Here is a 23,410-nt window from a genome sequence, read left to right on the forward strand (position 1 = left end):
AAATCCATGTGGAGATAGGTAGAATGTTCAAACTCCACACCTGAGAGTGAGAGTGGAACTTGGGTCTTTGGCTCTGTGAGGCAGCAGTACTGTGCTGCCAATGAAGACAGTTCGTCCATTTACTTAACTAATTAGGGTTTTTTTTTCATGCTTGCACCCATTTTCTCAATGGTGGAACAATCTTGCACTATGTGATGAGGCTGCCATTTGCTGGAGGCTGTTATCCAATCCAGCAGCTCCATCGTCCAAAGAGGAAGTCACCAATAGAAAAAGACAGAGCTGAAGGAGTTTCCTCTCTAATGAGAGGGAACTATTTGCTTGGTCCTTCAAAACATTATTACAGTATTTCACCTTGTTTTCTCCCCCATTCCTCTTGCCCTTTCCTCCTTTATCATGAAACTTATTCAACCCCTCCAAAATATTCTCCCTTCTTGTACGCTTGTACCAAATGCCTCAATCTCAGTAAATATCAAACTTTACTGTTCAATTTGCCCTTCATCGTGTGAACTCACTTCTCACCAAACCACTGACTCAACATTGTTAGTGTGTTTGTAGTGCACGGACAATGGTTTATATTGAGGATATTTTAAAGGGGCCAACATGTGCATGATCCCACAGGAACCCCTGGACAGCTATACAGTCATGCCATTTAGCAAAAGCATGCTGTGAATATGAACTTTACATTCATCATCATCTTGTTATAGACACCATACCTAGGTGTGATCTTGAACACTGTCAAGAATTTCTCAAAACATTTATTTGTGGCCTTCATCGTCCATTTTCTCTAACCCCTTTCTAACCCCTACTTCTTTTAGTATTCCTTTGAAATTTTCCCTCCTTAACTTGTTCAGAATCACTCTCTTTGAATTCCAACCTTTGAAACCTCGATAACCTTATCATCTCTGTTTATTGTTGATACGTTTAACAACTTTACCTCTGATGTTCCGGTGCAACACTACACAGGAAACCCTTCACTAACTCTCATCTCTTTCACTTGCCTGGTTTAGCCAAAAAATCAGTACAACACGTACGCACAATTGGCTTTGGGATTTATTACCACATGTGAATTGATTTTATTAATCTCCATTGTGGTTTACATTCTGTTGCCTGAGGGCCAAGAAAACCTTAAGTTCTTCTTCCGACAGTAATGCTGACTGCTTCCTGAAGTGCTCTCTTCTGGCTGTTCTGCAATCATCTCTAAACCATCACATTAACTTCCTATTCTGCTTTCTCTTCCCTCTTCCTTTTAATCTATGCTTCCCCAGTCCAACTGGCATTCCAGCTTTGATCCCTTCTCCCTCTCCAGTTTTTCTTCCCTTCTTTATTAATTAATTGGGCCCATGAAACCAATATATGTTTCCCACAACCTGATTCCCATTAATCTCAAGCACTACTGTTGGATTCAATGATAGCTGGTAATTTAAATACTTTATTCTCACCAGGCACAGTCTCCTTCTCTTTCATTCAATTCTTCAAAATAAATACCTCCTTCTCTCAAAGAATACTATGAAGAGAATTGTAAACAGTTTAGGTTTTTTTGAAATGAAGACACCAAAAATGGATGCGAAGAGCTATTGACTAAACCAACTATTGTGGATGCCCCTTTCGCAATCTGTTTTTTTTCTAATCTGGAAGTAGTAAGGAAAAGTTATAGTTTCTCTAAACATTCTTGTAGATTTAATAAATGCTGTGAAAGATAATTGAAAGAGGGCTTGCAATATTTTGCATTAATAGAAAAACAATCAATTGTCGTTTTTTTTAAACTAAGAAATTCCAGTCCAAGCGACTTGGCAACCCTTGACACTACAAACAGGGAGGTACATTAAGAAAATAAGACCAGAAGACAGAAGAAATCTACAAGTTGAGGGTCCTGAGTATAAAGGAAATCAATGCAAAGATGCAGATACAAACCAAAAAAAAAGATAAGAGACAGCTGGAGGAATACAGACTTGTTTTGAGAGGAGAAGAAGCAAAATACTCTTTGGAAGTCGTTCATTTTTCAGTTTGACAGAAAAGGAGATGGGGGCTATTGGAGGTACTGTCTAAGCCCGCTAAAAAAGGTGTAAAATCTGTAGAATGTGTAAATAGCTAAAAATTGGTGTTTTCTCAGAAACCATGAACCAGGGTGTTGTTGATTGGTCAGTATATGAACTCTGAAAGACTGCTCTATGAGGATGGTTATAACCCAAGAAAGAGTAAGTTCAGGGAGGCGTACTTTTTGATGACAATCATACCTGAAATTCAAGGTGAAAGCTGTTGCTGAACAGGACCTCTATGTTAACTAAAGACAGTATATTGTAGAACTATGTGGATACGAATGCTTGCGATTATATAATATGTATCTTTGTTGTATCAACTGGTTAAAGTGTAATTTACTCTTTTACTTGAATTATTCTTTGTCCATTAACATGTGCAGTTTGTGTCATTTCTGCCTCGTGCCATAGTAAAGGCTACAAAAAGTGGAATCTTGTTTCTCATCTCTTCATTCAGTAAATTATTGTTTATTTTGGTTTGTGGTTATTCAACGTGAATCATAACACTGGATGTTGAGGTTCTAGACTTAGTGGAAAAGGAATAATCAACTTCAAAAATGTACTTTTTTTAAAATTAGACAACTCATGAGCAACTTATGAGACAAAGTGGTAGTAGTATATTAAATTATAAAAAAGACAGGTTCAGGGTAGATGAAAGCAATCTATTTCCAGTCTTTAAAGAGACGAAAATGAGGGGACCTAAATATAAGATTAAGTATAAGAAGGGTTTAGGACAGAGGAAAAGATAAAATTCTCGACACAAAAGATGTGAGGCTGGGGGATTTACTTCCAGGATTATTTACTTCCAGGACACAGAAACTGTCAACATTCAAGATGAGATTAGATGGATGGTGAAGAAATAAAGATAAAGGGATATGGGAGCAGGGTAGGTAAATGTGATTTGAACTACTCTCAAATCCTCTTGGGACTGGCAAAAAAGATTGTTATATCAGGGTATTCACTGCAGAAACTTTGTCCATTTACTGGATAAGAAAACAAAGTTAAGAAATTATCAATTGGAATTGAACACAATATTATGTCAAAGAAGCAATGCAGCGTGGATTGCTTCATTTATCTGATACTTTCTCAAATGCATTAATTTATTTAGCAGTCTGAAAAGATGCTCAATTCCTGGTGATAGTTCCTTCTACAAGTTTGTCATGATTCTCAATCCTTTTTTTTTGTGCTTGTGATGTTGCATCTTCAATAATGACAAAGTTGATTTTCCTCTGTTGTCCCACGTGGTTGCAATGTTACTCTTTTATCAGACGAGTTCATTGCAGTTTTTTCTTTTGTGATTTTCCTTTCTAGTCCCAATTATCAATGAATTAACATTTTGATTTCAGAGATTATCTTTCAGTTAGCATCTTCACATACTTTCTTCGATGTTAGTTGGCTGTTCGTGCTCAATACCTTGTCACAGTTTGTGTACAAGCTGCATCTTTGGACGACTCATGCAGAATTTGTACTACAACAAGTTATCTTTTAATTGACTCAGCAAGAATTCTATTATATATCGAGCAGGTGGAATTCTCCTGAAGCATTCACTGCGATATGTTTCATTTTCATTAAAAACGCATGATGTTAAAATAACAACAATTTAATTTAAAAGAAGTTCTTTTTAAAATATGGTCTACTATACTTATACAGATGACACTGACATTTTCTTGGGCCACTTGGCCCATTTATCTGATGTCAATTGGCATTTACAAGTTCCTCTTTGAGATATTACAGATAAGATTTAGGAGCAGAATTAGGCTACTCAGCCCATCAAGGTTCTCCTGCCATTCTATCATGGCTGATGTTTCTCAACCCCATTCTCCTACCATCTCCCCCAACCCTTGATCCCCTCACTAATCAAAAACATATCTACCTCTGTCTGAAGTACACTCAATGACTTGCCCTCCACAGTCCTCTGCAGCAATGAGTTCCACACATTCACCCCCGTCTAGCTGAAGGAATTCTTCCTATCTCAGTTCAAAAGGCTCATCCCTTCACTCTAAGACTGTGCCCTCGCGTCCTAGTTTCTCTCACTAGTGGGAACATCTTCTTCACATTTACTCTACTCAATCCTCTGAATATTCTCTAAGTTTTAATTAGATTCCCACTCATCGTTCTAAACTCCATTGAGTACAGGCCCAGAGTCCTCAACTGCTCCTCATATGACAATCCATTCATCACCAAGATCATACTCATCGAATCCCCTCTGGACCCTGATCAAAACCAGCGCATCTTTTTTTAGATAAGGAGCCTAAAACTGCTCACAATATTCCAAACATGGTCTGGGCAAAGTCTCTTATAGCCTCAACAGTACATAACTGTGTGGGCGGCATGGTAGCACAGTGGTTAGCACTGATACCTCACAGCGCCAGAGACCTGGGTTCAATTCCCGCCTCAGGCAACTGTCTGTGTGGAGTTTGCACATTCTCCCTGTGTCTGCATGGGTTTCCTCCGGGTGCTCCAGTTTCCTCCAAAATGTGCAGGTTAGGTGAATTGGCCATGCTAAATTGCCCATAGTGTTAGGTGAAAGGGTAAACGTAGCGGAATAGGTGTGGGTGGGTTGCTCTTCAGAGGGTCGGTGTGGACTTGTTGGGCTGAAGGGCCTGTTTCCACACTGTACGTAATCTAATCTAAACTCTCCTATATTCTAGCCCTTTTGAAATGAATATTAACATTACATTCGCCTTCCTAACTGCCAATCGAACTTGCACATTATCATTAAGAGAATTCTGAACCAGGAATCCCAAGTCCCTTTGTGCTTCCAAAGTCTTTCCCCATTTCAAAAATAGTCTATGTCTCCATTCTTCCATCTGCATAACCTCACGCTTTCCCAGATTGTATTGCATCTGCCACTTCCTGCCCAGTCTCCTGGCTTGTTTAAGTCCTTCTGCAGCCTTCCCATTTCCTCAACACTACCTGCCTCTTTGCGTCATTTGCAAACTTCGTAATGATGTCATCAGTTCCTTGTGCAATGCTTCAAAATCAAAATACTGCAAACGCTGGAACATCTGCAACCGCACAGCAGCTCAAGCAGCGTCTGCAAACAGAGAAACAAGCACTGAAGATTTAAGTAAATACTCTTCCATCAGATCTGGAAGAAGTTGCAGAACCAGCACATTTTACACAGGAGGAAAGGAAAGGAGGAAGGGCGGGAAAGAACAAGAAGGAAGACTGTAATATGGCAGAAGGGATTAATCGACTAAAATGATGATGGTAAGAAGCAAAGTGGTGGTAAAGAAGCAAAACAGCATAAAAAAAATCTAAAAGTGACAAAAGCAGTGTCCATCCTGCTAAATACTGTTTACAAAGTAATTGGAACAATGACTATGATCTAGCATTGTTAAAGTCTATGTAGCTAAAGAAGCTTGTAAAGTTGACAGCTGAGGTGTCTTTTCTTCACTGAAAGTTGAATGCAGAATGAGAACAATAAGAGTAAGATAAAGAATCAAAGCAATAAGCAAATGCAAGTTCAGGGTCAGATTTATGGACTAGAGTCATAGTCATAGAGTCATAGAGATGTACAGCATGGAAACAGACCCTTCGATCCAACCCGTCCATGCCGACCAGATATCACAACCCAATCTAGTTCCACCTACCAGCACCCGGCCCATATCCCGCCAAACCCTTCTTATTTATATACCCATCCAAATGCCTCTTAAATGTTGCAATTGTACCAGCCTCCACCACTTCCTCTGGCAGTTCATTCCATACACGTACCACCCTCTGTGTGAAAAAGTTGCCGTGGAGGTCTCTTTTATATCTTTCCCCTCTCACCCTAAACCTATGCCCTCTAGTTCTGGACTCCCTGACCCCAGGGAAACGACTTTGCCTATTTACTCTATCCATGCCCCTCATAATTTGTAAACCTCTATAAGGTCACCTCTCAGCCTCCGATGCTCCAGGGAAAACAGCCCCAGCCTGTTCAGCCTCTGCCTATGTTTTGCAAAACAGACTGCTCTTAGTATCTCCACTCTAAAGGAGAACACATTGTGAGCATGACATACAGCATCTTACGTCGGAAGTACAATTGCATCACTATTTCACCTGAATGAAGAGTTGAGGATCCCAAAATGTGGAAAAGGAGGAAGTGAAAGAGTGTTGTATTTCCTGCACTTACAATGGCAAGGTGTCCTTGCAAGGGGAGCAGATGTTTGGGAGGAGGGAGTAATATGGCTGGCAGGGAAAGTCTCTGTGGAATAGGGAAGGTGGAGGGGAATGGAAATTTGTTTGGAGTTAGCCTCTTGCTGATGGTAGTAGGAATGGGAAAGAATTATAATGAATTGCTACTAGTATCCAAACCCTTTACTAAGTCCCATTCAATGCTTTTCTTGCTAATTTGATTGCCTACATCACATAATGTTGGAATTGTTCTCTTTGGAGACTAAGAGGATGTGTGATAGAGATTTTCAAATTCATGAGGGGCTGGATAAGAAGGAACCATTCCCACTTGAGAAAAAGATCAATAACCAGGTATTTAAAGTGATTGGCAAAAGAAGCAAATATGAGGTGAGTAGTTAAGGTATGGAATGAACTTCCAGGAAACATAGTGGAGGCAGGTTCAGTTGAAGCATTCAAGAGGGTATTAGATGGTTATTTGGATAAAAATAATGGGCAAGGATATAGAGAAAAAGGTTTGCACCAGATAATGATGCTTGTCTCCCCTCCTTTTGCACCAATACAATGCTGTAATTCTGATAGCGCAGAACTCCCATAGGTCTGCCCTGATGTGTCAGCCTTCATTTTTGTGTTCAAGTGGGACATAAGCCCAAAACCCTGTGACTCAGAAGCAAGTGTGCCTTACATTGGGCCACAGCTGATAGAGAATGCACTTTTCAATATTCCCACAACCCTGTTCCCAGTCACTCAGCCAAATCTGTACCGATGCTGTCGCTATCCCTTTTATTCTATGAGCTTCAACTTTGCTGATAAGCTAATTATGCAACATTTTACCAAATGCCTTTTGGAAATTAATTTGCACTACATTAATGTATTCCCTCATTATCCACAAAGGAAAAGAGAAATTGGTCAAAATACCCAGCTGTTGCACTTAAAAGCACAGAAAGGCACTGGCTCAGAATTTTTTCAGCATCAGGTTTCGAGTTGGTGTGTCAGAAAGTTGCATTATTCATTAACAGAAAGAGTTGCACAACAGTAAATATTAGATAAATAGTGTACAAATTGTGCAGGTTGCCAGTTCCTCTCTATACCACCCTCAAAAAATGCTAGCTTTGTATCTTGTGGGATTAGAATACTTCCCATTTTGTTCTGTTGATTAATTCCATGATTTAATATGCTAATACAGTATTACAGCAACAATTAATGCAACAATATATTTATTTGAATGTTCATCTAAACTGTATCTTTTGAACTTTGGCTTGAACCTCTCTTTCCTGTCATTAGGAGTTTATCCCAAGTATTGTTTCAAACAGCAGTGCACATTATAGTTTATAATATAATCAGATTATTGTATTTCTATTCACAGTGAAATGAGCATTTATAAAAATGTTGATCAATAGGGTCACTTTGCTTTATTATTCATTCAAATTTTAAATTGTTACACGGGCAATATGATGTTGTCAAAGATTAATATAGATTTTAGCAAAATAACATTTTGCCTGAGGTGAGTGATGACTTGGTTGGTTAAAGATATACCTGTGAATGTTTCCTTCCTGCAAGCAACATTGAGTATTCAAACTGCATGTACTATTTTAGTATAGATACACTTCCCATTCGATGAAATTTTAAACTTAGAAATGTGAATTTGTGAATTTAAAGAGCAGCTTCAACAGTTCTAGGACAAATATCCATTCTAAATGCGAGACTTTTACATAAATCCATTTGAACTTGTATTATTGATTACAACAAAATCCACTAATGCAACTAAGCGGACTGAGGAATCCTTGGTTTCCCTGGTACAACTCCTACTGATTATAAATAGGCACCTCTAATAAGGAAGTGACTAGGAATCACTCTGCTCCTGAGTACAATATCCAGTGATTATAAGTAGGTACCACTGACTATCAAGGACAATCTCCTGTTAGCTATTGGTTGCTGATAGGCTGCCATCACAAGCTTTGTTTATAAATTACAAGAACCACTAACTGACAAAGAAATAACTATGCGAAATTATTGTTATGCACAATAGGTAGCTTATCAATCTCTACCAGTCATCACTAATTATACATAATGAAGATTCATGGAATAAATCAATCAAACAATATGTTGCCCACGTATTGGAGCTCTGGTCTGCCTCAGGGAGCTTTTACAGAAAATCTGAGTGCAATGTTCATTCCTCGGAAAATCCAGCCCATGGTAAAATGGCAAAGGCAGAATCATGACCTAAACAGCAAGTTTGTTTAATGCTTAATGTATAAAAGTATAAAGTATTGAGAAAAGGTGAGATAAAAAACACATGGAGCAGTGGTATTGGTTAGAACAGACATTGTAGTAGCGAGTTTTGAGATTTGTAGCTCAGGTTGAGGTTTTGGATGTGGGTTTGCTCGCTGAGCTGGAAGGTTCATTTCCAGACGTTTCGTTACCCTACTAAGTAGCATCTTCAGTGGGTCTCAGGCAAAGCAATGCTGAAAATTCCTCTTTCTATTTCTATGTTTGGGTTTCTTTGGGTTGATGATGTCATTTCCTGTGGTGATGTTATTTCCTGTGGTGAAGTCACTTCCTGTCCCTTTTCTCAGGGAGTGGTAGATGGGATCTAACTTGGTGAGTTTGTTGATAGAGTTACAGTTGGAATGCCATGCTTCTAGGAATTTTCGTGCATGTCTTTGTTTGGCTTGTCTTAGGATGGATGCGTTGTCCCAGTCGAAGTGGTGTCCTTCCTCATCCGTATGTGAGGATACTAGTGAGAGAGGGTCATGTATTTTTGTGGCTAGTTGGTGTTCATGTATTCTGGTGGCTAGTTTTCTGCCTGTTTGTCCAATGTAGTGTTTGTTACAGTCCTTGCATGGTATTTTGTAAATAATGTTAGTTTTGCTCATTGTCTATATAGGGTCTTTCAAGTTCATTAGCTGCTGTTTTAGTGTGTTGGTGGGTTTGTGGGCTACCATGATGCCAAAGGGTCTGAGTAGTCTGACAGTCATTTCTGAGGTGTCTTTGATGTAGGGGAGAGTGGCTAGGGTTTCTAGACATGTTTTGTCTGCTTGTTTGGGTTTGTTGCTGAGAAATCGGCGGACTGTGTTCATTGGGTACCCATTCTTTTTGTATTCAAACGACTGCACAATAAAAGACAAGGAAGATTAATTAAACTTTAGCAGGACTGGAACTAATATCCTTGCATGGAGATTTGCTCATGTTATTGGAAAGTGTCTTATCAGGAGTTGGAAATTGAAATGGGTATTCAGATAAAGTAAAAGCAGCGATAGTTATAGGAAGTATAAAAGAAGCAAATGAAAGTGGAAGTAACAGAAAAAAATCTTAGAATCAATGAGGATCAAATTACAGAATGATGCTGAGAAGGTAGAATTAAAAGCACTCTATGTGAATGCATATACCATTTGGAACATAAGAGGTGAATTTATGGCACAACAGAAGGGAATAATATGATTTAATTACATTATGGAAATATGGCAGTAGAAAAGGAGGTGGATAATGAAGGATGGGATCAATACATTTGAGAGAGTGAATCTCACATGTAGAATGGTTGAACTAAGAAACAACAGGGCCAGAAAAAAAAAGAAGTGTTTAATGGACCACCAGATAGAAATGGTAATGAAGGGTATATTACAAATCAGGTTAGATGGGCATGTAGGAAGTTTAACACTGTAATCATGGATGTCATTTATCTACATGTAGATTTTTGTTTTGGTAAGGCAAATCAGGGCAGGACTTAAACATTTAATGGTCAGGTTCTAGGGAGTGTAGCTGAACAAATAGACTTTGGGATGTGGGTTCATATATCCTTTAAAGTAGAGTCACAGGTAGACAGGCTAGTGAAGACAATGTTGAAGACAGTGTTTGATATGCTTACCTTATTGGTCAGTATGGTATAGGAGTTGGAGCATCATGTTGCAGATGTACAGGAAATTGTATTTAATTCTGGTCTCCCTGCTAAAGGAAAGATGTTGTTAAACTTGAAAGGGTGCAGAAAATATTTAGAAGGATTTTGCCAGGGTTGAAGTGTTTGAGCTATAGGGAGAGGCTGAATAGGCTGCGGTTGTTTCCCCGTAGCGTCAAAAGCTGAGGGGTGACCTTATAGAGGTTTATAAAATCATGAGGGGCATGGATAGGAAAACTAGACAAGGTCTTTTCCCTGGGGTGGGGGAATCCAGAACTAAATGGCATAGGTTTAAGGTGAGTAGGGAAAGATATAAAAGGGACCAAGGAGGCAATTGTTTCACGCAGAGGGGTGGTGCATGTATGGGATGAGCTGCCAGAGGAAGTGCTGGAGGCTTTTACAGCTACAGCATTTAAAAGGCACCTGAACAGGTATATGAATAGGAAGAGTTTTGAGTGATATGGGCCAAATGCTAGCAATTGGGACTAGGTTAATTTAGGATATCTGGTTGGCATGGATGGGTTGGACCAAAGGGGCTGGTCCATGCTGAACATCTCTTTGACTCTATGGCTTGGTTAATTGAATAAGCTCCAATACAATGAATAGGAAGTTCATAGAAGGTGTTTGAGATAGTTTTCTGAAGCAATATGATGATTAACAAATAGTTGTACATGCTAAGATAATTCTAGCATTATGCAATGAAAAAGAGCTAATTAATAATCTTGCTGTAAAAGAACCTTTGAGGATTAGCGACCAGAATATAAGGATTTTCTGTTACATTTGAAAAAGATACAGTTTAATCTGAAATTAAGGTCCTTAATCGAATCAAAAGCTATTACTGAGATATTAAGGGGAAGTTGGTTATAGTAAATTGGAAAAACACATTGAAAGCTTTGATGGTGGATAAGAAATGGCTAGTGGTTAAAGAATGAAAACATGCATATCTTTTTAAGGCCAAAATATGCAGCAGGAAATGCAAGAAAACAATGGTTAACAAGTGATATTAAAGATAACATGAGATCAAAGAAGAAGGCTGGTAAAATTTCCAAAATACTGTTGAAAGTGTAAGGATTGGGAGAATATTAATTCAGCAATGGAAGAAATTGATAAGGAAAATAAAAATAGTACAGAAATGTAATGTAGCAAGAAACATAAAAACAGATTGTAAAAGCTTCTATACACAAAGGAAAAGTTTAGAAAAGATAAATGTGGTCCATTTCAGATGGGAACAGGAGAATTTATAGTAAGAGATGGAGAAGTGGCAGAGATGTTAGGTAAATACTTTGTGTCTATCTTCAGATAGAAAGACATGAAACATCTCCCTGAAATAAATAAGCTGCATGGATCTGTTTAGAATGAGGTTGGAAAGAAATTAGCTAAGAAAAGGTAGTGTTGGAGAAGTGAATGGGACTGAAATTTGACGAACCACAGGGACCTGATGACCCTAAAATATTCACCCTAAAATGTTGACAGAGATAGCTACATAAAGAATGGATGTTTTGTCTATTATCTTTCAACATTCTCTTAATTTTGCAATGGTGCTGACAGATTGGTAGCTTGCATATGTAACTATATCATTAAAGAAAGTAAGGAGTGAGAAAACCAAGATTTCAGATCTGTTAGCTTTATGTCAAGAGTCAGGTAAACACTGGAATCAACAAAAACAACGTTAACCACAAGTTATTTAGAAAATGAGCAAAATAAATGTGAATTTATGAAGAGGCCATCATGTTTGGCAGAGACAATAGAGTTTTTGAGGATGTTACTAGCTGAGACAATATTGGAGAATCAATGGATGTTGTGTATTTGGATTTTCAGAACATTTTTTCATAAAGTCACTGACAAGGTTAGTAAATAAATAGGATTGCAGTGATATACAAGCATGGACTGAGGACTAATTAACAAGTAGGAAGTGTGAATAAATTGATCAGTCTCAGATTGGCAGGCTGTGACCAGTGCAATACTGCAAGGACCTGTGTTGGATACCAGCTCCTTGTAAATTATATCAATCTGATGTGTGGCCAGTTATAATATTTCCAAGTTTGCAGATAATAGAAATTTTGGTGGGAATGTGAGTTGTGAGGATGCTGTAAAGATGCTTCAGGGGACTGTAAATAGGCTGGTTGAGTGGGCAAGAACGTGACAAGTGGTATCTAATCTAGGTAAGTATGAGGTTACTCACTTTGGTAGGCAGATCTGATCTCCAGAATATTTCTTAAATGATGAAAGATTGGAAAGTGTTGATTTCCGAAGGGACTAGGTTATTCATGTTTATAAATCACTGCAAGGTGGAACAAGCAATTTAGAAGGCAAGCAGTATGGTAGCCATAATCTCAAAAGGGTTTAAGTACAGGAGCAAGGATGTCTTGTTTCAATAAATTGCATTAATCACTAGTTTAGATTGCACATAGAGTATTGTGTCCTTCTGGAAAGAACAATAGTCATAGAGGGGTACAATGGACGTTCACCAATTGATTCTTGAGATAGTAGGACTGTCAATTGAGGAATTTGGAAGAATGTGAGGCCATCTCATAAACTTAAAACATACTTAAAAGAATAGACAGAGTAGGTACGAATAGGATATTTCTCCTCACAGTCGATCCAGAACCAGGTGACATAGACCCTTAAGAAAATGAGGAAAAACTTCTTCACTCAGACAGTGGTGAATCTTTGGCCTTCTCTAAAGGGCTTTGAAAGCTCAGTCATTCATTAAGTTCAAGATAGAGGTTTCTACTTACTATTGTCAAAAAGGGATTTGAGGATACAATGGGACTATGATGTTCAAGTAGATGATCAGCCATGGTCATCTCGAGGGGCTGAATGATCTGTTTGTGCTCCTATATGCCAATTGCACCAGTCCCTTGCCTCTGTCAGATTTTTGATCTCTCAAAGAATCAATTGAAATGGCAACCTGGCAGGAAAAAGAAAGGAGGATATTATTAAATGGGAGACAGTCCAGCAAAGGTTTACCAGAATGTTGTTGGGAATGAAAGGTTTAAGTTATAAAAATAGGCTGGATAGCCTGGGACGTTTTCACTGGAGAGTAAGGGGTAGAGTGATGACCTTACAGAGGGTTTATAAAATCATGAGGGGCATAGATAAGGCAAATAGCCTGGGTGTTTAACATAGGGGAGTTCAAAGCTAGGGGGCATATACTTAAGTTTTAAAAAAGACATGAGGCGCAAGGAGGTTACATTCATCATCTCTTGATTGGAGTCTCATTAATTTCTCAATGTGGAGGGTGCTTGGTGCTTGAGCTCTGTAAGTTCCCGTCTCCGATCACACTCAGTGATGGAGTAGACATAAGGGGCCGTATTGGCTACTCCTGATCTGGCCCTGTCCTCCTGCAGCTAAACTCGATTTCTGCTGGACAGCCTTTGGGGCAGGACTCCTAAAACGTGGCGCCACTTTTTGCCTATTCTCAGACAGCTCCAGTTTGGTGGATGGAATGATGAACATTATTTGGGTGATGCCTCTTGAGAGTGACTTGTTGTCTGGTTTCTTTCTAAATATGGCACCTGCGTGTTGGAGCCCAGACAGCTCTGTGAACATCAGAACCTCCTGCCCATTACAATAGGCATTTCCTTTTAACAATAATATATCACAAGCTGACCAGAATGAAATCATACAATTCATCCTGAGACACCCCGAACAGAAGTCCTTGCTGCTTCTACATCCACCTCCACCCTTAGTCCCAAAAAATAAAAATCACCCAACGTTTAAGGTGGGATGGTGAAGAGTAAACATTTTCTCTCGTTGAACGCGAGATAATGACCCTTCATAGATGTATCATACTGCTGGAGGAATCTATGCCTTGGTATCAACAAACTTTCTTTGCAAGGAGAGATGGACACTGTCCTGTATTCCAGCTTGTTTTAACTTCAGACCTTGATACTCTCTGCTTTTCACACATATCTTTCCTGTCTTGAATTCTTTTTGTGATTTTTTTTTCAAATATTTTCTCATCTGAAAGACATTTCTGCTGATTAACCACCTTTTGGCTTATTCTTCATCACAATTGCAGATCATTCTGCCCCACTCAGTGTCTTGTTTGTGTTTTTCTTTCCTTTGCTTCTCCTTCGTATTTAAGCTCTTGTCATTTTTTTTTTCAGTGCTTATGACGAGTTACTGTATGATACACTGGAACATAAAGATGGCAATGCAGTGCACTAAATCAACAATGCATCAAAGTTTTCACTAATTGCTGAAGCCATAAAGTCTTCCTCACACTGTGATAGTCTTCAAATAGTACACCATCTTCTCTACCATCAATGGTTTTGCTGACGTCAAAAGCCTTGAAAGCCTTCACCATATTAACAATACGATACATTTGATAAAGAAGGCTAATTTGGCTTTAAATAATAAAAACACTTTTAGAAATGGCTACAGTACATGGTTACATGGCTAATTCTTGTTGAATTTTTTCAACCAGCCAGAAAGTAACACACTGATTAATTTGTTCAATATCAAATACAAAGTGAACTAATTGCAGTTTGGACACCAATGCAGGCTTTTAAAGTTGTGAAAATTCAAGCAAGAGACTGGAAGAAATCCACTGCGAATCTGCACACAACTCACTTTTCTATCTGGGACAATAATGCATCAAAAGGTAACAAAACAGCCGCATTAAGTTTGTGCTGTATAATGCTGTATATCTCTGAGCTGTGAAACTCCAAAAAAATCTCTAAGAAGCAAGATCTTCAGAGAAGACGGCTTTCAGCTGAAGAAGTAAGGTTTTTAGGAGAAATAGTTCTCAATTCTGCCAAAATGTCTAAGCTATCTGCAAGGGTTGCAACTGCAGAACTAATGAGGATGAAGAAATGTTTTCTCTCTCTCAAAGCCTGGTCGAATTAGTGAGTTAGTAATTCGACCAGGCTTTGAGAGAGAAAAAACAGATGCAGTTAACCTTTGACTATTAAACTACAAAACCATCCCAGATCGACATTCTGATTTCAAGTTTTCAGTCTACTCAATTGTAGGAAGAATACTCTTCAAGTTAGCCAGGCCTACAATTATACTAGACTGATGTGACTTGTGTTTTGACAAGTGTATTTTATCCATACCTACTTCTAATCTTTGTTTCTATATTTCAAGTAATAACTGAATCATAACCTCTACATAGCAACTTTCATCAGGGTCATAATGTAAACTTACATTTGATCTTGTTTTAACACTAAAGTTTTGCTGCTGGTTATTTTTAAATTGGAAAACTGAAATAAAATCCACGGGGCGGGGTGAATAAATGAGCTATATAATTCACAGTTCACTAATCATACTAGATATACTGGCAGTTGTAGTAATTGTTTCATATTTTACTAAGAAATTCTCATCCACACACATGCCTGTAAAATGGCTAGCTGCTTCATTTGCCCTCTTTGTGTCAGGCACAATTTGGAGATTTCATCAAGCATAAATGCTTTAACTGGCTTGCATATTAAAATGTACAGGGACACCAACTGGCTAATAAAATCACCAAGGATCAGATGTAACTATGTCTTCAAGTCCATAATCCTTCTTTTTGTTGCCTGTGGCCACGGTGGCTCAGTGGTTAGCGCTGCTGCCTCACAGCGCCAGGGTCCCAGGTTCGATTTCAGCCTCAGCGACTATCTGTGTGGGGTTTGCATATTCTCCCCGTGTCTGCGTGGGTTTCCTCCCACAGTCCAGCAATGTGCAGGTTAGGTGAATTAGCCATGCTAAATTATCCATAGTGTTAGGTGGATTAGTCCAAAGGGAAATGGGTCTGGATGGGTTACTCTTCGGAGGGTTGGTTGGGCCAAAGGGCCTGTTTCCATGCTGTAGGGAATCTAATCAGTCAAATGTACCTGGAACTGGTCATCCGCTGGTAGCACTGATTTATTTTGAGGATCACCTGGATGCATGAACCACATATTGTGCACTACAATTTCAGTCCTTCTTTATTTATCAATGTATCAGGATAAACATGACCAAGATGGATTTTATCCTTTGGCACATGCTTCTCTTAAACAGCTTTTTGTTCCCCATCAGAACAATACATCAAAATTATGTTAAAGGAGCTAGATGTCTTTATTGGCATTGTGTTTGCACCAATAATATCCACAGTCTTGTTCACTGATACGTTGAAAGTTAGGGGAATTTTGTCTATATTACTATTTGTCCATGGTTTTACAATGTAGCTTTGTCCTGCATTAATCACAAAGTCACATATCTTGTTACATATTTTGCTGGCAGTTTCTAAGCTATCCTCATTCTAGAATTCATGCCATCCCATGTCTTTACATAATTCAATAGTGACAAAATGTTGTCCTTGCAAATTCAATGAAGTATTACCACCACAAGTCTTGCTTCATCACAGAATCCCTAGAGTGTGGAAGCAGGCCATTCCGCCCATCAAGTCCACATCGATCCTCTGAAGAGCATCCCACCCAGACCTACACTGACCTTGGGACCCCACATTTCCCATAGCTAACCAACCTAGCCTGCACATCCCTCAACACATGGGAAATTTAGTATGGCCAATCCACTTAAGCAGCACACCTTTGGACTGTGGGAGGAAACCCACATAGAGACAGGGATAACTTGTTTGCACTGCTGCCTCACAGCACCAGGGTCCCACGTTCGATTTCAGCCTTGGGTGACTGTCTGTGTGGAGTTTGTACATTCGCCCCGTGTCTGCATCGGGTACTCTGGTTTCCTCCCACAGTCCAAAGATGCGTGGGTTAGGTGAATTGGCCATGCTAAATTGCCCATAGTGTTATGTGCATTAGTCAGAGGGAAATGGATCTGGGTGGGTTACTCTTCGGAGGGTCGGTGTGGACTGGTTGGGCCGAAGGGCCTGTTTCCACACTGCAGGCAGTCTAATCTATCTAATCTAAATATGCAAACTTCACGCAGACAGTCACCCGAGGCTGGGATTGAACCTGGGTCCCTGGCGCTGTGAGGCAGTAGTGGTAACCACTGAGCCACCATGCTGCCCTCTGTAGCCTCTTATCCAATTTTCACCTATTCTTTCAGTCATGGCCATTTTGCAACATGTGCATTAATATTGTGCTTGCTCTTTTTATTCATTTATCCTCTTGCTTCTTCCAATTCCCTATCATTTTCTCAGTTGAAGGTGCACCAAAGTGTATTTTAGCTGTTTTTTACCATGCTCCTCTAACTTGTAGTTTTAATTTTCACACAGAGAGTGGTGCATGTATGGAATGGCCTTCCAGAGGAAGTGGTGGAAACTGGTACAATTACAACATTTAAGGACACTAGGATGGGTATGTGAATAGGAAGGGTTTAGAGGGATATGAGCCAAATGCTGGCAAATGGCACTAGATTAGATTAGGATATCTGGTTGGCATGGACGAGTTGGACTGAAGGGTTCGTTTTCATGCTGTACATCTCTATGATTCTACCATATAAGGAAACCATTTTTATGTTGCACTCATTGAGTGTGCACCAAAACTATAACACACTAATCAGTGCGCCTACCTCTGCAACACGTGCTAATGATCTCTGTGACTTCAGATGCTATGACCCCTGGCAATTACAGGCAACTGTTTTCCAGAGTCTAGATTAGAGTGATGCTGGAAAAGCAAAGCTGGAGGAGCAGGAAAATCGACTTTATCAGTAAATAGAGCGCTAATCCTGATGAAGGGCTTTTGCCCGAAACGTCAGTTTTCCTGCTCCTCAGATGCTGCCTGACCTGCTGTGCTTTTCCAGCACCACTCTAATCTAGACTCTGGTTTCCAGCATCTGCAGTCCTTGTTTTTACCTAACTGTTTTCCAAAGACAGAAACACCTTATGGCAAATATGGTAGTCTCAAAATGTTAACTTATCTCATGTCTCTAGAGTTAGTGATTGATATGTGGGGTGTTTCCAGCAGTTCCTGTAATTTTTTAATCTTTATTCATATAAATTTTAACATATCCATTCATGGCTTGGCCAGGCTGAAGCTTAATAATGAAAGTTTATTACAGGCTAAGTTAGGAGAACTGCAGAAACTGGGATCCCAAAATGACTCAGAATATATTTCTTTACTGCTCTCCACAGTCATTGAAGTACACAACTATACAATTAAAATAACAAGAGAAATGCACTAGGTTGATGCAGCAAGTTAAGCTAAATCAGAACCTGTGCTTCAACGTCAATTACAAAGTCATTAAAGGACTATTATCTTGGAGTGAAAGGGTAATGTGGTTACGAAATTCATATTTTGCATCATTATGAAGAAGAAGAATATAAAAGAGGTTATTTCAGACACATTTCTCAGAACAAAATGATATTCCTATACCTTCTTTAAAGTTGTCTATAATTAGCAGAGATGTCCTCACTTTGTAATAATTAAAACACTTTATCAGTAAATAATGCACTCGAACAATGATCTTAGTTTCATCATAATGAATTGGACATAACATCACTAGGATGCTACAATAATTCAATGAATTACAAAATTATCTTTAAGATTAATTTCATTTTAATGCTTTTTCTATTTCTGTTTTACCTTTTAGGTTCATTATTTTTTCAACACCCTCATCACTAAAATACTTATTTTTCACAGCAGCTATTGATCAATTCTGTCAGAATTTCTTATCCCTTCAAAGTTGTATAACAAATACTTCCATTGGTCATACAATTGAGTACTTAGTCCGATATTAGAATGATTTTTTGGTTACCTACTTAATCACAACATCAGTTACTCTATTTTCCACCAGGTCTAAGGCTGTATCTTTATCATATGAGGGAAACCACTTCATCAAGATCCGCAAAAGTTGATGCAGCTACTTTTGGAGTACACTGTATAGTTCTGGTCACCCTGCTTTGGAAGGATATTACTGAATTGGAAAGGGTGCAGAAATAACTTACCAAGATGTTAATTGGACTAGAGAGTTTGAGTTGAAGGAAAAGTTGGATAGGCTTGTTTATGAATCCATGAAGGGCATAGATAAGGTGAATAGCAAAGATCATTTCCCCAAAGTAGGGGAGTTCAAAACTAGAGGGCGTAAATTTAAGCTGGGAGGAGAAAGATTTAAAAGGGACCTGAGGGGCAACGTTTTTACACAGAGGATGGTTTGTAAGTGGAATAAACTGCAAGGGGAAGTAGTAGATGCAGACACAGATATAGTATTTAAAAGACATTTCGAAACCGGGCATCTGTGGGTGTAATGGGCCATTAACAGTAGCAGAGTTGTACTCCATCACAATCTATAACCTCCTGGCCCAGCACATCCTCAACTCAATCATTGCCATCAAGCCAGGGAATCGAACCTGGTTCAATGGACAGTGCAGGAGGGAATGCCAGGAGCAGCACCAGACATACCTGAAGATGGAGTGTCAACCTGGTGAAGCCAACAAACAGAACTGTTTGCATGCTAAACAGCCTAACAGCAAGTGATAGACAGACAGATCAGATCTAAGCTCTGCAGTCCTACCACATCCGGTTATAATCGGTGGTGGATAATTAAATGACTCAGTGGAGGAGGGGACTCTACAAATATCCGTATCCACATGATGGAAGGGCCCAGGACATCAGTGCAAAAGACAAGGCTGAAGCTTTCGCAGCGATCTTCAGCCAGAAGTGCAGTGTGGATAATCCATTTTTGGCCTCCAGTGTTGTCCCCAGCATTACAGATACCAGTCTTCAACCAACTTGATTCACTCCACATGATATCAAGAAATGGTTGGAAACACAGGATACAGCAAAGGCTATGAGCCCTGACAATATTCTGGTAATAGTACTGAAGACTTGTGCTCTAGAATGGGCCGCTCTCCTAGCCAAGCTCTTCCAGTACATTTACAATGCTGGCACCTACCCAACAATGTGGACAATTGCCTATGTATGTCCTGTCCATAAAAAGCAGGACAAATCCAACCCAGCCAATTACCATCCCCCATTAGTCTACTCTTGATCATCAGTATAGTGATGGAAGGTGTCATCAACAGTGCTATTAAGCAGCACCTACTCAGCAATAACCTGCTGAGTGACACCCAGTTTGGTTTCCACCAGGGCCACTCAGCTCCTGATCTCATTACAGCCTTGGTTCAAACATGGACAGAACAGCTGAAGAAGTGAGAGTGACAGCTCTTGACATCAAGGCTGCATTCGACTGATTGTGGCATCAAGAAACCCCAGCAAAACTGGAATCAGTGGGTATTGAGGGCAAACCCTCCGCTGGTTGGAGTCATTCCTGATGCATAGGAAGATGATTGTGGTTATAGGAGCTCAGCCATCCCAGCTCCAGGCCATCTCTGCAGGGGTTCCTCAGGGGAGTGTCCTAGGCCAACCACTTTCAGCTGCTTCATCAATTACCTTCCCTCCATTATAAGATCAGAAGTGGGAATGTTTGCCAAAGATTGCATAATGTTAAGCATCATTCGCGACTCCTCAGATACTGGAGCAGTCCGTGTTCAACTGCAATAAGATTTAGACAATATCCAGGCTTGGGCTGACAAGTGGCAAGTAACATTTGCCATACACAAATGTCAGGCTCTGACCATCACTAATAAAAGACAATCTAACCACTGCCCCTTGACAGTCAATGGGGTTACCATCACTAAATTCCCCCACTGCCAATATCCTGTGGGTTATCATTGATCAGAAACTCAACTGGACTCACCACATAAATGCGATGGCTACAAAAGCAGGTCAGAGGCTAGGAATACTGTGGCAAAAAACCTACCTCCTGACCCCCCAAAGCCTGTCAGCCATCTACAAGGCAGAAGTCAGACATGTGATGGAATACTCCCCACTTACCTGGATGGTTGCAGCTCAAACAACACTCAAGAAGCTTGACAACATCCAGGACAAAGCAGCCTGCTTGATTTACACCACATCCATAAGCATCCATTCCCTCCACCAATGACGCTCAGTAGCAGCTGTGTGTACTATTGACCAGATGCAATGCAGAAATTCACCAAAAATCCTCAGGCAGCACCTTCCAAATCCACAACCACATTCATCTAGAAGGACATGGGCAACAGATACGTGGGAACACCACCACCTTCAAGTTCCCCTCCAAGCCACTCACTATCCTGACTTTGAAATATATCGCTGTTCCTTCACTGTCACTGAGTCAAATTCCTGGAATTCCATCTCTAATGGCATTGTGGATCAATCCATAGCAAGTGGACTGCAGCGGTTCAAGAAGGCAGCTCACAACCACCTTCTCAAGGGCAACTAAGGACAGGCAATAAATGCTGGTCAGCCAATGACGCCTATATCTGGCAGGTGAATTTGGAAACAATTCTGTATGGAATAATTGTTTCTCAAAGTTTCACGCCATCAAAGTTAAGCTAATTGGTTTGTAATTGCTGGACTTACCTTTGCAATTTTTTTTAAAATAAAGGTGTTTCATTTGCTATTTTGTAATTATCCAGCACCTCCCCGAATGCATGGAAAACTGAAAGATGCATCTCATCTGTCTCAGTGCCCCATTAGCTTTAAGTACCAACAACTTATCCAATATTTCCTCATTATCAAGTTCAAAAAAGTCCAGTGACTGAGTTTCCTTCTCTGGCCTGGGTAGCATATACCTCATTGCTCATGACAGAGATAAAAAAATTGATTTAACGCCTCCACCATCTCTCATGCCTCCATTTGTAAATCCCCTTTTTGGTCCCTAATTGGTCATTGTCCTTGGTTTACCACCTCTTTACTATTGATGTACTTGAAGAAGACCACAGTGTTCATCTTTATGTTAGCTGCCAGTTTTTATTCATAAGCCTTCTTCGTTTCTCTTGGTTGGTTCTTCACCTCCCCTATGAATAGCCTGATTCTATTTCATACCTGATAGCTGGCATAAGCATACTTGTTATTCAACTTAATTTATATCAGTGCAGAACTGCATTTAATCAGGCAAGTGGGGAGTTTTCCAAATTTGACCTTCACCTTATAAATGGTGAACACGCTTTAGGGTGTCAGGATGTAATTTACTTGAACTAGGATTCATAACCTCAGAGCTGCTCTTATAGCTACAGCACTCGTGGGTGGCACGGTGGCACAGTGGTTAGCACTGCTGCCTCACAGCGCCAGAGACCGGGGTTCAGTTCCCGCCTCAGGCGACTGACTGTGTGGAGTTTGCACGTTCTCCCCGTGTCTGCGTGGGTTTCCTCCGGTGAATTGGCCATGCTAAATTGCCCGTAGTGTTAGGTAAGGGGTAAATGTAGGGTATGGGTGGGTTGCGCTTCGGCGGGTCTGTGTGGACTTGTTGGGCCGAAGGGCCTGTTTCCACACTGTAATGTAATCTAATCTAATCTAATCAAAAACTTATATGATTGCTCCAGTGCCGATTCTGCTCAATGGTAACCCTCACATTGTTGATAGAGGAGGATACAGTGATGACAATGCCATTCAATTCCAGAACATGGCGGTTAGATTCTCTTTTGTTCTAGATGATCATCACCTGGCACTTGTATGTTCCTTTCCACTTGTCATCCCAAATGCAGAATCACATTTTGAAGCTGAAGGCAAAGTCATTGATGAGACCTTTAATTGTATCTGACCGGCTCTGCTGTCAGTAGAAATAGTGTTATGGACCAGGCCAGACCCACTTAAAACAATTTAAGAAGGGTGCCCAGACCCTAACCTTTCTCGTTGTTTTAAGCAGATATATTGTGAATATTCCAGGAGCAGATGATCAAACCACTCAGTTTGAAACAAAACATACACAGAAGAAAACCGAATCTAGAATAACATCTAAAATCTCGGGCACGTTCTCCCCATGATTTATGGGTTTCCTCCTGGTGCTCCAGTTTCCTCCCACTGTCCAAAGGTTAGGTGAATTGGCCATGCTAAATTGCCCATAGTGTTCAGGGTTGTGTAGGTGTATTAGTCAAGGGAAGTAATAGGGTAGGGGAATGGGTCTGGGTGGGATACTCTTCGGAGGGTCATTGTGGACTTGTTGGGCCAAATGGCCTGTTTCCATACTGTAGGGATTCTATGATTGAACATAACTATTTGAAAATCCAACCGACACAAAAATGCAACCTAACAAAGAGCTGTTCTGATTTCCTGCAATATCCCACAACATGCTCCTTGACAAAGGAGCAGCCTGGAGGCAGCACGTTCGCTCAGTGGTTAGCACTGCTGCCTCACAGCACCAGGGTCCCAGGTTCGATTCCAGCCTTGGGTGACTGTCTGTATGGAGTTTGCACATTCTCTGCGTGGGTTTGCTCTGGTTTCCTCTTACAGTACAAAGATGTGCAGGTCAGGCGAATTGGCCATGCTAAATTGCCCACAGTGTTAGGTTCATTAGTCAGAGGGAAATGGGTCTGGGTGGGTTACTCTTTGGAGGGTCGGTGTTGGCCTGAAGGGCCTGTTTTCACACTGTAGGCAATCTAATTTTAAAAAAATAGCAATTTCAAATACAGGTTCTTACAGGAGAGAGATATCAGACAGACAGA

This window comes from Chiloscyllium plagiosum, chromosome 4, assembly GCF_004010195.1.
Source record: "Chiloscyllium plagiosum isolate BGI_BamShark_2017 chromosome 4, ASM401019v2, whole genome shotgun sequence".
NCBI lineage: Eukaryota > Metazoa > Chordata > Chondrichthyes > Orectolobiformes > Hemiscylliidae > Chiloscyllium > Chiloscyllium plagiosum.